Raw genomic sequence first — 15,408 nt, 5'->3', positions numbered from 1 at the left:
CAAAAGTTATGAATTTTTGAAGTTTCTGCTCAGTCACTGCTGGATGAGAAGACTACTACGGCTTGTGATGTCACATGTGTACAACGACATAAAGAAAATTCAACATATTTTCACTTTTTTCACATAATAGAAGAACAGTTGACTTGCCTCTTTCAGAAGGCAAGGGAAATAATATTACCTTTGACATACGTCAGCGACCAGTTGAGGAAATGTGCACTTTTTTCAAAAAAATAAAAAATTTGTGAAATTCTCTTTATATTTTCCTCATATCGTTGTACGCATGTGACATCATGCACTGTAGTAGTCTTCTCATCAAGCAGTGACTGCGCCGACACTTTACAAATTCATAACTTGTCAACGCATCGTCCGATTTTCCCCAAACTTTCACTGATGTGTTCTAATAATATTGCTGCATTCACTCATGCCACATGTATATGAAGGTGAACTTGTCCTTTAAGCTGGGTAATCAAATTTGTCATTCTAATGTGGCAGCTGGTTAGTTTGGTTCTTCATACAGAGAAAAAGTTAATCACAAAAATATGAAGCTACCGCCTGCTTCCTTTGACAATATAATCATTCTGCACCTTCCCCTCTATGGAATTTTGGTTTCCTGCTATTGTCATTACTGATGTAACTTTATTTACATTATGACTGGGTGAACAATTACCTCACACACCAGAAAATCTAATGTGAGCTCTGCATATCCCTGTGACTGACAATATATATATATATATATATATATATACTATATATATATATATGTATATATGATGAAAATACATGCATATTAATAATAAAATATGGTGTTTGAAGCCTATCATAGTCTGACAAACGAAACAATTTCTGTACTGTCCTCTTAGAGATCTGGGTCCTGTTTGATGAAGAGTTATAATTAATTAGTTGATTTATATTATAATTCTATAACAGACTGTGTGGTAAGGGAATTTATAAGCAATTATATCTTTTGATAAAACAGGGCCCTGGCCCTTTATTGATTTAAAAAAAAGATAAAGATAATATACCTCACTCTCATTGGGACAGAAAAAAATCTGCATTGCTGTAGAATTCATCTCCTAATCCAGCTACACCAGGTGCAGGGTTCAGTATTGTTGTGACTGAAAATGAACCAAACATACAAACAATCACACAATTAAAGAGTTCAGCTTATTCACCTCCCAAAATACAAGTATCTTCATGTTGTGTTTAGTAAAATGAACAACCTCAGCTTTCGAGTTGCACGTTCCTGTTTAACTGCACCTTAATAAACGTATCTTGAATTGAATTGAATTGAATTGAATTGAATTTTTTTATGCATATAGAGTCTGAAATGCACAACATAAACAGCAACATTTTACAACATGACCTTGACCTTTGATCTATAGTACCGGTAAGCTTTTTTGCCTTGAACCTGGTAGGGAACAGTACTTACTTCGCCAAAAAATGAATTTTTACACTGCCTTTGAACACGTATAATACATGTATTTTGGCACCTACAAAGGAAATTTACATATCAGGAATTTACATACACAAACAGTGTTTTAAGAAATCAATCCTACATGAAAACTACAGCATGTGAGACTTAATTAAACTTTTATTGGGATTTTATCACCATTTATCTACTTTATCATGTCTTATCTGAGTTACAGTGTACGCTGAATATATGACTCAGCTTGACAGTCTGCTGCATTTGTTTGCTGCTACGATGCAGCAAAATCCTGCATGGCTGAGCTGTAAATTTTGTGCATAACTCTATAAACATCAAATGGAAGTCCAGAGATGTACATTGTGATTTTGCTGTGGTGAGTGGTCTCATTGTAACATGTCATAGCAACTATGGGCAGAGTTGAAGAATCACACTGGTGGCTTTGATTTTTTGGCACATGAGTTTGGTAGGTTTTGGTACAATCTCTCAGCAACTATTACTAGAAATGGTACTATTTTTTTCCACCAGCAGTGTGAATTCTGTTAAGTGTACAATGTACATTGTACAAGTCAACCAGAGAGAAGGCTTTATTAAATCTTGAAAAAAAAATGCTCACTGCCTTTTGCTTTGGCAGCCTTCAAAGCAGCCAGGGTGGTTTCTGGTCGAATTTCCAGCTGGCACACCAAGACCTTTGCTGACGACATCTTGGATATGGCTTGTTCTACTTCTGTTTCAGTCACCAAGAAGTTGGCTCCACTTACAATTACTATCGAGTTCTGTCCTGGTAAAATAATATTGTCAACATATATGCATATTCACAAATATCTATATACTATATTCAGCTACACACATGCACATATAATAAAAAGGGGGGGGGGGAGTTGTTGGAATGTTTGTGTTTTAGCGCTAAACATTCCATCTCAGAAAACATCATAGAATCTATCATAGAATAAGATATATGTTGAACTTTACAGAATCAAATGTTTGTTGCTCTCTCAACCTCCCAATACTTAGTCTGTAGAAGAAGAAGAAGAAGAAGAAGAAGAAGAAGAAGAAGTCTGAAGTCTGAAGAAGTCCGAAGAAATCTGAAAACAAAATATACTTGATTACCTCCCTCCTTGTTCCTCTCTTTAACATTCAATGTTTAATTATCTCCAAAGCCCCCTCAATCTTTTCTCCATTATTTTGCTGGTCCTATCATCATGGCAGTTTTTAGTGTAATTGCTATCTTTTAGCATAAGGAATAGCAAGAGTTGGTTTAATACCAATTTTCATATCACTTTAAATACTCCTATCATGCATTTGCCATCTTGGATTCATTTTGCCCTTTTCCTAATATCCTGCTGTCTGCTTTCAGCCCAGATTTCAAATCTTTCAAGGGGAAGGCTAGTAACTGATCAGTGGGAATCAGTGGAAATGCTGGGAGATGATTGTTCCAATTCTTATGGGATTCATTTAAGAGTTCATTGTATATCTATTGTTGTGTGAAAATGATTTGCTTCAGAATGGTCTCATATTCAAGTAATGTGCAGTTTAATGCTTCCAGGTTAGCGTCCCTGGTCAGTGACGGAGCATTAATCTGCACATTACTTGAATATGAGACCGTTCTGAAGCAAATCATTTTCACACAACAATAGATATACAATGAACTCTTGAATGAATCCCATAAGGATTGGAACAATCATCTCCCAGCATTTCCACTGATTCCCACTGATCAGTTACTAGCCTTCCCCTTTAACTCAATCATCTATATTCATCATTGATATTTATAAATCTTCCTGCATGCTGTGCAGAAGAGATAATTAATCCCTGTAAAAAATAAAGAAAGAGTACAAACATAAGCTAAGTGATCATACATTGCACATACAATTTAAACACCGTACACTCCCATTCAGACACAAAACACATGTACCAGGTATACAGTACACCCATAGTAATAGTGCACACCACAGTGATGGGGGAACAAAACCTGCCCCACTGGATCTCAGACCAGATGATAATTACCCAATCAGCCAGCACATAATGTATGCATACCAACTGGAAAAAAAAAACACCAAAAAGAATTCTCACTATCGCCAATGACGTAAAAAACTCCAGCACATGCTGAAGAGCTCTGTCACAGGTGCACTGTGGGATTCCTCGGTCCCTTGTTCGCTTCCGGTTGTCTCACGCGAGTCGCAGCTCCCATACGATTCAATGGAGTTCTTTGTCTGCTTTTCCGTTGTTAGCCCTTTTTTTCTTGGCTATAATTCAGCCAAGAGTTGAAAGAGTTGAAAGTGTCTAAGCTTTACTAATTTGCGGTCACTAGAGTCATGGTTCACTACTACAAGGCTTCAATGTGCTGGTCACATGATGGAAAGCGAAGAAATCTTCAACAAAAAATACCTCTTTATAAAAGACAGAGCGTGATGTATGTGCATGTGCAGCCAAAACCGGGGCAAGTTTGTCCCATGAGCTATCCCATAATGCATCTAAAATGCTGCTCTGCGCACGGCACCTACGTATTGGCGATATCCTCAATTAGTTGGATATACTTATCAAGTGTCATGATTTTGGATTCATGAATAAAAGGAATTAGTGTGGAGAAGGCAGTGGTGTAGTGCCCTGTTCTAGGGGTATCATAAAACTTTTGTCTGACAGGATTTGACAAAAACTCACCATTGTCTGCTACAGTTATGGGCGCTACTCCAGTGGCTGAATCATGTGCGACTTTCAAGTGATCTGAAACAAAAATTTAGGAAAATTATTCAAAAAAAGTAGATTTCTACATTTAAAGCAGGATTCTACATTGTGTCATATTTGTTTCTTCCTGAGAGACTGTGTTTATTGTCAGCCTTGAGAGTCTGAGTAGTACATGTACTGTGCAAGCCAAATACAGCAGAAATAGAACTGGATCTAAGCCATGTCCACGTACACTCTCTAGTAGTTGTATTAAACTATCAGAATGCCTATTGTGGAATGCCCATTCTCCAGCTGTGACGATGTAAATCCTGACCATAGTTGCGGCCATTGTGGTTGCCTTCTTGACCACCAGTAACGGCATAGTGCATGCCACAGCAAAGGATCTAGCGCCATGCCACAGATTGCACAACTGGCAAACCTGACATTAACTTACCAGTACTTCACCTTCTTGACAACATAGCACCTATAATCTACTTCATACTGAGCTGCTCAGCACAGTCCCCCACTCCCTCGTCAAGTCTTTGCAGAGCCACAAGATGTCACCACTGAAGTAAGACACCCTTTTCTCCCTTGACTCTGCCTCTGATGCACTGTGCCTCAGGCGAGTCTGTCACATGGATCCATCAGGTTTGCACCACCACAGCTACTGACGACAACATAAGTACCCTTATCATCATCACTGAGTCTGGTCTCCTTTATTCTCGCCATGCCCTCCCTGCTTCCCTTCACTGTTGATGGCGTAGCCCTCTACAAAGACCTCAGAGTCATATCCCCCATCACCAACTCCACATGTGGTGTAGTCAAGGCAATTGCCTTGAACTTTCAAACCCCAACATGCCATCAACCATATCCCTCACCATAATCCTTCCTATTCCAATGCCTCTGTGTGGATTTTCTTTGCTCCATGGTAGTGGTTTATCTTTATTCCAATTGGGCTATCACTGAGAGGCCACTAATGGCACAGAGGAACTCATCAATTGCCCAAGAATGACTCATCAACCAGTGCCTCATATGCACTTTTGTGAATGTTGGGATTCCTGGAGATGATGGAGGCTCTACATTCACAGCTGATGTGCTTTCTGCAGGATTGGAATGCCTGTAACAGTCATTCTTCTGGAGCCATTCCCCACAATGTCTGTCAAGCTTTAGTGGGTGCAAGACAGTCGAGTGCCTCCTGTTGGACAATTATACAGGCCTGAATGGTGGCCTCTACACCGATGCGTTTAAAGGAGCCATGCTCCAAGAATGTAAACTTTGGAAATTTGGTTGTTCATTTTCTGACTCTCTTAGATGGGGTCATTATCGTAAGCAAGTTCTGTTCTGGTTGTTTAGTACATGTACGTGATATCATGTTGGTGGTGTTTCTCAACAGTTTGCCTCGAGACCCCTATCAGTTTTTAGTTTTCTCTGCACATCAAAAATACATTTAATCCTGTTCCTTGCAAAAATCTTGGATTAGCGAGAGGATTCTAATAACTCTTCTGCTGCATTTCCTTTCTTCCTCAGAAATTACGTACATTGTCAGCTTTGTCAGCCTGAGTAACACATCAACAGGCCAGTTTACTAATGATATGCATAATGACGTCACATCCCACGCGACCCTAGTGATTGTAACTATGTCGGGCAAGCGATCAAGCGCGGACACCACATTGTTTTTGCATTCACGTGTGTATTGTCTACGATCGTTACTCAATGCGGATAATCGACAACTTTTGCTTGCTATAATCTTGCTTTGTGATGGCGTCAGCTTCAAGTTCTAACCAAAGTTCGAGCAAGCCATGGAAGGATTGGACAGTTAAGGTATTAATTGAGTATTTGAGGGATAGAGGTGTGAGCACAAGCGGTTACAACAAGGAAAAACTCATCAAACTTGCAACTGCCGTAGCCGATTTGGATTTGCCCATCGATCCCGACCTCTCCCAGGCGGCAGACACCGGCCGGTCACTGCAGGAGAAGCTCGCTCAGGTAGGCTGCTCGTTCTCCGATCCTATACCAAGCTTGCTGGGTTTACATCCTTGATTCTTGATTCTTGATGGAGTAATCCCTATAGCAGCTGCAAGCACAGCTAGACTGGGATGGGTTGGTGCAGTGGCAGTATGTGATGGTGCACGTGATGATATCAGTATATGTACAATTAAAACGTGATACATGTGCAAGTAAAAGATGCTCTTGAATTACAGCATCCTGTCACCAATGGGAGGCTTCATCCTTCGGATGGCTGGAAGGGCAGCCTCTTGGAAAGCAGCCAGGGTTTGTGCTGTTACTGCTTGATGTGGTAGACAGTTCCATATACGGATGGCTCGAGGATAGAAAGAAAACTTGTAGGAATCTATGGTGGCCACAGGTACTGTAAGCTTGAGGCTGTGGTCGTTTCTGCTGATGTATGGGGCTGGTGCTATGAAAGCTGGGAAGGAGATATTTACAAGTTGCTGCCGTATTTTGAAGAACATTGTGGATTGTGCAAGGAGGCGACGTGTGTGCAAAGGATCCCATCTAAGCTGTCTCACGAGACTCGAAGATGATGTAGTCGTTCGGTAGTCCCGGGTTACAAAACGTGCAGCTGCTCTCTGGATTCGTTCAAGGTTTTCAACACACTGTGATGTGTAGGGATTCCAAGCTTCTGGACTGTATTCAAGTTTGGGGAGAACCAGGGCTTTGTATGCATTTTCTTTTACAGTCTTTGGACATGGTGCAAGAGTCCTGCGAAGCAGGCCAAGAGTTTTGCTGGCATTGCTGGCCTTTTCCTGGCAGTGTTCATTCTATCGGAGGTCTTTGGTGACTGTAATTCCCAGGTATTTGTAGCTGTCAACTCTAGGGATGGATTCATTGCATAGTGTGTAGTTGTACATGTTGGGTCTACGCTTTCTTGTAATGGTGAGCACTGCACATTTCTTCACATTGAATGACATAAGCCAGACTTTGGACCAGGTGGATAAGACCTCAAGATCACGTTGAAGGGAGATGTTGTCATCTTCTGAGTGGATGTCCCTATAGATAACATCCTCCTTGCAACATCCAACTTTAAGAGTATTCCATTCCAGATTTTGAACTCTTTGACGTGTTCAACTACCTGATCATCAAACGGACTGACTATGACCGGAAAAAGCTTAAGGGATACAAGTCATTTGAGGACTACCGTCTTTTTGTGGATGGGAATGTTTCAAGCCTGAAGTTCAATGAGGTTTTGGACACGAGCCCTGTTTGTGTTTTCCTTGGTGAGGTTAGGCCGACGCAAAAGGACCGGACATACCTCAACAAAACCAATGTACCATCAGACCTGGGTCGTGATGAATAAGTCAACGGGGGAAATAAATGTTGCCTACTGCGAATGTCAGGGAGGTTGGGTCTATCATTGTTTCTGTTTTTAGGTCTACGTCTACATCTACTCTAGATCTCTAGTCTATCTAGGTTAGGACCCAAACTGTTATTGTTAATAGAAAATCGGGTCAAAATCGTCATTCTATTTCATGAAGTCTAATCAGTCTGAGTCTTACTTTAAAAAATCCTTTGAAACATACCGGTATCGATTATGAGAGATTCATTGTCTACACGCCCCCCCCCAAAAAAAAAAAAAAGTTCTGAGAAGTTTAGAGTTTACAATCAATCATAATGCTTAAAATCATTGAAGTATGAAGTGAGGCGGTCATACTGTTGCATGTTCCGTAGCAGTAGTGTTTTCCACCCATTTTCAGAAACTACTGAAGACAAAATCGAAACCAAAATTCAACAAAATCGAAACTATAGGCCAAATTGCATTTGATCACAGCAGAATTCTCCCTCATCTACAGTTGGGAATTGATTTAGAGCCACATGAAATGCCAGGAGGTAAAGTCGAAGTTGATGCATCGCACACATGTACACAACATACACGTAAGTCTACATGTGGGGACGTGTCGGGGACGGCTGCAGCAGCCGACGTTGCCAGCTCGTATCCTTTGTTTGCCCGAGGTTGCGGCCGTGTGCAAAATTAAAGATCTGTGCATATTAGTAAACCGGCCTACTGGATTATCAGCTGAAATCAATATACTTGGTTGTATATAGCACTTGATCACTGATCTGCATTAACTCAACACCCTAGATAGGGGGTGTCTATGCAGTGATATCTGTGTTTATGGATACTCTTTTATTTACTCATTCCTTCTGCAGTTCTCTGAGATTCTTCAAGGCCCCAAAACAAGATTTTTTTTTTTTCCACAACGACAAAGAATCAACAGGTTGGCAATCTGCCTGTGCATATCCAGTTAAGCAGTATATGTACATCTTCTTTTCACGGTCAACTTGCATGTGCCTTCGAGCGATGGGAAATATAGATCGAATGTGAGATCATGATAAAAGCATACTGTGCTGATGGACTCGTAAACTCTGTTCTTATACAGGTACGCTATAAAGACACCCTAAATGGGGTCAGCAAAAGTCAAAATCTCATGAGCTCAGCCTCAATTGCCACAGACATCTTCATATCAATTCTTTAGCAAATCAAGTGCACTTCTACACATGTATTTTAGAAAAGAAAAATTAGACTAGAATACATGTAGTTTTCATACAGAAAAAGAACAGATATTACGCTAAAATAGCAACAACTCTCATCTTTTAATTAAAGTCATTTTGTCAAAACACAAATAAGTCATAACACAATTAAACATGAGTTAAGACCCGAATGTAGACACTCCTGTCTACATTTTGGGAACCTTGTATATCCAGGTTCCCACATGAACAGGTCCACTATTCATGTGTATAAGGCCATTTCAAGAAAAAATGCACCTAGGAAAATATTGAGTCAGACATGCATGCATCACACTATACTTAAGTTCACATACAATACGGCAAGTTTTAGCAACACACGTGAACCAATACAGAATCAAAGATGAAGATCAAGCCTTCATGGTTACACTTACCCGTGATTACTGCATTATCCTTGAAGTTTTGTAATGTATCTCTGCCAAATGAGTCATCCCCAACCTCAGACACAGCATAAGAAACAGCATGAAATATTTTTCAATTCAAATTCAGGTTAAAAATCAAAATGATTTGCACATCACTCAAAGTGGTACTTTGCATATCATCATCATTGATTTAAGAAACATAACAGTGGATTATCACGAAATATAAACCCTATCAGTAACTAAAAAAAAGATAAGCAGACAGATGTGAATGGTGCTTGATTGTAAACAAATGTAATGTACAGGCAAATTTCTCAACCTCATAGTTATTCCACTTTCAACAAACAGTTATAATACAGCATGCTTATAAAATCAGGATCAAACCTAATTACTCAGTTCAGCAAAATGTTTTCTGGGAGTGATTATTAGTACTCAAGAGCACTTTCTGGTATTTTTTTTTTCCATCTTACCAGGATGTTTTGTTTTTTTTTTTTAATCCAAAACCAGATGGTACATTGATATTAATCCTGTGGTCATCTTCCAGTCACTGCTTAGAAACACAACGTTCAGACATTTATAGTGCTTTTCCTTCTTTATTTGTTGATAATATCTACACAATGCCATTTGAGACCAATTATTGTAAAGTGAGTAATATCAATGGCATGAAATTCTTGCAAATTGGAGCTAATGACCTATTTTGCAGTGCAGTTGTGTGAATTGCCACAGGCATCCAATGCATTATGGTGTAGACAAGAACTTTTGTATGCATTTTAATTTCACAAATCTTGGCTCTTGCAAATTTCACAAAATCAAAATGCACGCACAAATTTCTGGTTCTACAGTATAGGCCTACAAGCTGAAGAGCAAACACTTCGATTCAAAACCAATATTGTATGAAATGACAACACTAAAGGCAAATTATTAAGTTTCCAAAGACACAGAAATAGTAATCATATGTATCTGTTCATAATCTTTGATTTTAGTGCACAAGTAATTCTTTGAAAGGGTTATTTACATGCTGGGCACATGATCTCCAAAATATCTGAATTTTTGTAGAAAATCACACATATGAAATTATATCTGGTAACCTTGATAGTTTCAAATCGATCATTTACTATATAGCATTTTGACAAAATTCTGGAAATGGTAGCATTTAACAGTTTGAAGTACCTGCTGTACATTTTTCAAATGTTCTCAAAAGCAAGTGAATTCACCGCCATTATTGAAATAAAACTGGTTCTCAAAACATCTTTTCCAAAATGAATTACCTCTGGTAAATAGAAACATTTCAATAGATGGTACTCTGCGCAGATGTATTCTGTGCAGATGTGCACTGCACAGATGTACTCCGTATGTCTGGAGAAAAAATAAATGCAACTTTTCTCACATTTACTCAGTTCATCGTCACAAGTCCAATACTCATGAGTCATAGGCCCACAAGCTTGACATTAGGCAAAGTTCCACGAGTCCAACACTATGCAAACGAGGCCCACGAGTCCAACACTCATGACATCACAGAGCTTAATGTACGCAGTGTCGGTATTGGGGCCTATTTGCCAAGTGTTGGACTTGTGGACCTTCTTTGCCTACTGTCAGACTTTATTTGCCTAGTGTCAAGCTCATGGGCAGTCCAACTTGTGGGCTCTACGACTCATGGACCTTTCTTCAATGCCAAGTTTGTGGGCTTTATGACTCATGGGTGTTGGTCTTGTGGAATGACCCCATCTCATCTAATCAGGCTCCCGCTACAAGCCAGTGCCCCTGGTTTTCACTCGTGTGCAAACCCATACGGTACCTGACTGCACACACTTATTTCAAAAAAGAGAGATAAGGGAAAGGCAGCTCTACATACTGAGCATTTTTGAGTGGGAAGGCAACCCCAGCAAAACCAGCAAAAATTCATCAGTCCCACCAATTCTCGGTATCGCCAATACCTAGGTGCCATACGGCAAGCAGCGTTTCAGATGCATTATGGGATAGCTCAGGGGACAAAGTTGCATCTAGTTATGGCTGCAAATGCATTCAGGTCATGTTCCGTCTTAATCCAGGGATATTTTTGTTGAAGATTTCTTTGCTTTCCATCATGTGACCATCACACTGAAGCTTCACAGTAGCAAATCATGACTCTAGTGAACGCAATTCAGTAAAATTTAGAAGTTTTAAACTCTTTTTAGCTTTAGTCTGAAAGAAGAAAAAAAAAAGCAGTGCTCAACAAAAGAAAAGCAGACGAAAACTGGGTTGAATTGCAAGAGAACTGAGAAACACGTAAGACAACAGGAAGCGACAATGCTCCCGAGGAATCCCACAGTGCATTTGTGATATGGCTCTTCAGCATGCTCAGAAGTTTTGTACACATTGGTGATACCGAGAATTGCTTTCTACTCCAACAAGGCCATAGCAATATTAACACATCAAACAATTAGAATTTCATTGCACCTTATAGGCAGAGTTCCTGCCTAAGGGCTTTCTGATATATTTGGTTGTTTACTGCCTTATTCCAAATTTGAAACCTTCAGAATACAATTGCATGTCACAGCAAATTTACAGGTTATTCAAAATCTAATTAGCAACTACATCATTAACAGGGTGCCATGAATAATAACACTGCAGCCAACAGCGCGGGTGGCCATGAAGGCTTGGTGACACAAATCACAAATATCACACACACACACACACACACAAACATTAAAAAAACAAACAATAACTAAACTGAAGCTAATCATTGGTATTAAAGGACAAGTTCACCTTCATGGACATGTGGATTGAGTAAATGCAGCAATATTAGTAGAACACATCAGCGAGAGTTTGAGGAAAATCGAATAATCCATTCAAAAGTGATGAATTTTTGAAGTTTCTGCTCAGTCACTGCTGGATGAGAAGAGTACTACAGCTTGTGATGTCACACATGTACAATGATGATATAAAGAAAATAAAAGAAAATTCACCATATCTTTACTTTTCTCGCATAATAAAACACTTGACTTCCCTCTTTCAGAAGGCAGGTGGAATGATATTACCCTTAACGTACACAAGTGACAAGTCGAGGAAATGTACATATAAAGAAAATTCAACATATTTTTACTTTTCTCACATAATAAAAGAACACTGACCTCCCTCTTTCAGAAGGCAGGTGGTATAATATTACTCTTAACATACATCAGTGACAATTCGAGGAAATGTAAACTTTTTTCAAGAAGTAAAATTTTTGAAATAATCTTTATATTTTCTTTATATTGTTATATGCATGTGACATCATACACTGTAGTAGTCTTCTCATCCAGTAGTGACTGCGCAGATACTTTAAAAATTCATAATTTTTGGACGGATTGTCCAATTCTCCCCAAACTTTCACTAATAAATGTGTTCTCGTAATATTGCTGCATTCACTCAATCCACATGTATGAAGGTGGACCTGCCCTTTAAATGCCTTTCATTTTAATACAATCATGCATGCAAACACCACTCTTCATTGTAAGTAGGATAGTTTAGCTCTGAAGCCCTGCACTCTTTCACACAGGAGTATATGAGCAAAAACTTCATGGAATTTAGTTTTTGACAGTAATGATCCACCTGTCATTTTATGACTTGTTTTTCTCTGCTGCACAGGATACTGACAGATGCTCCATATTTCCAAAAATATAGGTACTGGCCTGATTTTATTGTCAGCTTCAGCGCATCTAAAAATGCCACTGAAAGTTAAAATACACTTGCAATGAATTTTTTGAAACTTATCACTATCTGTGTTATATCAATCCTCAACTTTCTTGCTTTTTCTTCTTCACGTTCTTTCATTCTCTTCTTTTTCAGCACTCCTTTTTGATTAAAAAAGAAATTGTCTGACTCCTTTTTAAACAGTTTTTAAGCATAAAAAAAGTAAAAGGAAACGAGAAAGAAGAGTGGGCGAGAAATACTATGAGAGGAACAAAAGATGCAGGAAAAAAGTGAAAACAGAAGAAAAGGAAGTTAGCAAACACAGGAGACCAAAGTAAATATGAAGAACAAATTGATGATGATAATACAGAAATGATGAAGAAAATAAGGGCAGCAAATAAAACATAACATCAAGTCACACAAAGATGCACAAAGAAAGGAAGAAATATAAATGACTGATCTAGTACTCTCCAGACTTCGGACAATTCACTTTCCAGGAACTGCAGTTGGAGCTACTGCACAGTTGGAACAACAATGGGCATTCTCAAGGGAAAACTTGAATATTGACAAAAGATTCCCACATATTTCACAACCTAATTCCATCATTTTTATAATCCAGAAAAATACTGTGAGAATACACTTTTTTTTTCTCAGACTTTCAGTCCCTACAGACACAGGTAGGAGATGTATGGTTTGCATTAGATAATTGAATTAGTCCTTCAAAAAAGATGCTTCCTACACCTGTCTGCATGCAATTTACTTTTATATCGTAACAATTTATTATGTCATGCACTTAGTTCTGCAGTCTTTATCAGCACTTGAATGAATGATACTTCTTTATTGGCAATTTCTCTTTGAACATCTATCTGAATTACTGAGTAAAGGGAGCAAGCTACTGAATGTGACATTCAATTAACAAAGACTGATAATGAACAACAGAAGATTACAAAACAAGAGACCCAGCAGGTCCAGTGCTAACTGTTGTAATAGTGGACCAGATTCAATGATGAACAGAGGACATAGTTGTTTAACGATAAAATGAACAACTTTAATCCACTATCACAAACTAGCGTCATGTAATGACTGCTACTCTGACCGTATCACTCAAATATAGAATACATGGAATATGCGTACACTTGTGATAAATGTAGTGCGGTCACATAACACAACATCCCCCTCCTTCTGAAAAGATACAATGACGAATATTTTTAAACTGCACTTGTACATATGGAAACATTCACATTGATCTTCCAAGTATTATAAATGTGAATCTCTGACACAAAATGCTGAAAAATGGAGGAAGCTTGTTTGAGATTTGCATATATACCGGTACGTTGAATTATAATCAGGCAGGCAAATGAAATCTATTCTTCTTGAAACAGCCGGTCTCATAAATGCAATATACTCAGTACAAGAAACTCTTTTTTTTTATATCAGTATAAGTTTTACATTTCTCATATAGAATTAAACTGAACAAATCTCGACATATCTGGTATCGAAAGATAAGACGAATAAAACGATAACGTATTCAAACTTATTGTCACAAAATGCATGTAGTTTAACACCAGCATATTTACAAATAATTTCACGTATATCTTCGTGACATCTTTGATAATATAAGACAGAAATAATTATATTCATACGGAATGTATATATAGTATATGTAATAAAAACAGAATGATTTAGCATTTGAGTTTGTACTCAGATTATCATCAACACAGGAAATAATTTATATATGCTTGTATGTTTGTTGTTTTTTTTAACATTCAGTTGAGATTAACTTTTGTATGTGAAATTAGTGAACAGCTACATCATAGTTTCAATACACAAATGTGATTAACAGTAATACACAGATATAGCATGCAACAAACATTTTGATAAATGTAGCATATGTCGTAGTTGTTATGGTTCCTGACTTAAATTTCAAATATTGTCTTGTGAAATACAATGATGTGTATCACTTGGTTACACAAATGTGCTGTAAATAAATCTACACTAAACATAATGAATGAATATACTATTTACACTGACAATGCTGCTAGTTTATCTTCCAGCATTGCATTACTCTTGGTACCGCGATGGGGGTCTGACTTCACGTCCATATCGCGTTATGTACCGGGTAGAGACTGATTTCCTATCAGATTGTCTTTGTCTTCTGTCTGGATGTTGTCTCCTTTCCTCACTCCTGTCGTCGTCTTCGAAGTGAACCCGTTTTGGAACTATTGGCTTCGTTCCGGTTGGCATCTCTCTCAGGTGAGATCTATTTCTCCTCAAGATGCTACCGTTGGGAGTTGCTACTTCGTAGGATCTTGGTTCCTGACGTACTTTGCTCACTTCGGCAGGAAGCCAAGTGTTGTCTTTGGGATTCAGAACTCTCACTTTCTGTCCAACGTGCAGAGGTGGTAAATCCCTACCTCCATGCAAGTCGTGATTGTGTTTCATGTTCTCCTGTCTCTGAAACAACAAATCAGGCGTAGACGATTGTTTGGTCAAGTGGTGACTTGGAAGTGTTGTCCTGATTGGTCTTCCAAAGAGTAATTCAGCAGGTGATGGTAGGTTGGAGTCGATTGGTGTGGCACGAAAATGTAGTAGTGCTGTCTGGATGTCTTGTCCAGTTCTGGTACACTTGGTCATGATTCCTTTCACAGTTTGTACCATGCGTTCAGCGAGTCCGTTGGATCTTGGATATCGCGGAGACGATGTAATGTGATCAATTGACCATTTCTCACACATCTCTTGGAATGGTCTTCCAACGAATTGTGGACCATTGTC

The 15,408-nt window shown here is 38.7% G+C and overlaps 1 pseudogene; it reads right to left on the bottom strand.

Moving 5' to 3' along the window:
* The window catches only part of LOC139708219 (ribokinase-like), a 40,478-nt pseudogene that overhangs the window by 13,583 nt on the left and 11,487 nt on the right, over positions 1-15,408 (bottom strand).

This window comes from Diadema antillarum, unplaced genomic scaffold (genome assembly GCF_040938485.1).
Source record: "Diadema antillarum isolate AM-2024a unplaced genomic scaffold, OU_Dant_1.0 scf00000036, whole genome shotgun sequence".
NCBI lineage: Eukaryota > Metazoa > Echinodermata > Echinoidea > Diadematoida > Diadematidae > Diadema > Diadema antillarum.
This window is presented reverse-complemented; position numbering and strand designations above follow the sequence as displayed.